The sequence below is a fragment of the Monopterus albus genome, unplaced genomic scaffold (assembly GCF_001952655.1).
Source record: "Monopterus albus unplaced genomic scaffold, M_albus_1.0 scaffold96.1, whole genome shotgun sequence".
In the NCBI taxonomy this organism is placed as follows: Eukaryota; Metazoa; Chordata; class Actinopteri; order Synbranchiformes; family Synbranchidae; genus Monopterus; species Monopterus albus.
In genome coordinates this window covers 213,168-215,073 of record NW_018127976.1, presented here as the reverse complement: position 1 = coordinate 215,073, position 1,906 = coordinate 213,168, and the positions used below count along the sequence as shown (strand labels likewise).

At 42.2% G+C, this 1,906-nt stretch overlaps 1 protein-coding gene across 2 annotated transcripts in view; it reads right to left on the bottom strand.

Moving 5' to 3' along the window:
- The window catches only part of ccdc57 (coiled-coil domain containing 57), a 55,608-nt gene that overhangs the window by 15,956 nt on the left and 37,746 nt on the right, over positions 1-1,906 (bottom strand). The gene's annotated exons all lie outside the window — the stretch shown is intronic.

Below are 1,906 nucleotides of genomic sequence, written 5' to 3'. Positions count from 1 at the left end.
AAAAACAGGTGTAAACAATAAGGAGCAGGTGAAACTAATGCGAGTGATGAAGAAAGTAAAAAGACCAAAACTGTGGTGAAACAAAACAGGAAGTGGCATCAAAATAAAAGCCTGACAGGAAGAAGTGGCACCAAATCCTGACAACTATCAACCAAAACACAGCCCAAACAGAGTCTCATAGCATATCAAACGCCAAGGCATACAAATGAGTCTTCAAGTAAATTTTAAAAATAGCCAACGAGGAGGCCTGCCTGATGTAAAGGGGCAGCTCATTCCATAGCTTAGGAGCCACAATGGAAAACGTTCTATCCCCTCTGAGTTTACGCCTAGCCCTCGGTACCTCCAGCAAGAGCTGGTCAGCTGATCTGAGGCACTGGGAGGGACCATAAGGAAATAAAAGCTCAGCAAGGTACAATGGAGAAAGACCATTTAAAGACTTAAAAACAAATAAAAGAATCTTAAAAATGAATCCTGAAAGATACTGGAAGCCAATAAAGGGATGCCAAAATAGGAATTATATGCTCCCTTTTACGCACCCCAGCCAAGAGACGGGCAGCCGCATTCTGAACCAATTGTAGACGAGCCAGTGACAACTGGCTGACTCCGACATAAAGAGCGTTACAGTAATCCAAGCGTGATGTAATAAATGCATGGATTACTGTCTCAAAGTGCTGGCATGAAAGAAAAGGCTTTAGCTTTGCTATTTGCCTAAGGTGGAAAAAAACTAGATTTCACAACGACATTAATTTGGCAATCAAACTTCAGATCAGAATCAATTTTTACGCCCAAATTCAGGATTGTCTGTTTCTCATACTGCTCCAGGTGACCTAAGTCAACTGAGGGTGGGTCACCAGACTTATTTGGGCCAAACACCGTTACTTCAGTCTTTGTCTCTTTAAGTTTTAACAAGTTTAGTGTCATCCAGTCCTTGACGTCATCAAGACACACCAATAGTGGCCTACTTTTCAACATGCCAAATTTAAAGCCAGCCAAAGTTTGTAGAAAAAGACCTTCTGCAGACAAGGTATAGAATTAAGTTTTATTTCAGCTGAATTGTGTCCAAAGCTATAGAAATGCCATCAGAGCAATCCAATTAGACATGGTTTTTTCTGACTCTGTTCTAAACACCACGTGTCTGTGCAGATTCTCAGTCATCCAGGTTATAGTAAACTGAAAAAACTTAGAAAAAAAATCAACTGGACTTAGGTCGAAGACATTTAACCAGTCAGTCAGAACTGATGAAGCCTCTTGGATGAGAGGTGAAATGTCTTTGACCTAGAAATCTAAGTCCAGTTGATTTTTTTTCTAAGTTTTTTCAGTAAACACCATGTGCAAAAATCAGATCTCTAGCCAGCCAGCGTCCGACTAAGATCATGGCTAAGATGGGGAGAAATCTCACCACAAAAGACTAAGACCAACTGCTCTTGCGACGAAGGATCCTTCTCTGAGCTTGCAGCCCAGATAAGCCTTGGAACACTGAGAACCACTCCACTCTGACCCAGAAAGGGCTCTGAAAGCAGTGTTTCTCCACCTGGATGCACAGAACCCCAGTGTCTAGCTAACTACTAACAGATAAGCAGCCTACACATGTTGAGTTGATGTTTCACTTAAATTAAAGTCCATCACTTACACATAGCATTATTTCTCTCTCCATGTTCTTGTTTATCATAGACCTTAGATCCAATATCTAAACATGATTTAAGCCAATTTAGCTTCATTCTTCCACTATTGCTAACACTAACCATTAGCTGATTCATTCATTATGTTACGTCCACGGATCAGGCCGTCCCCGGCACCTCGGCAGCTGTTACCAGGGCTATCAGCGACTCCACCCCTGCTCACATAGGAACACGCTCCCGGCGACGAGGCACACCTGCGCTCAATTAGCTGAACCATACTTAAACAC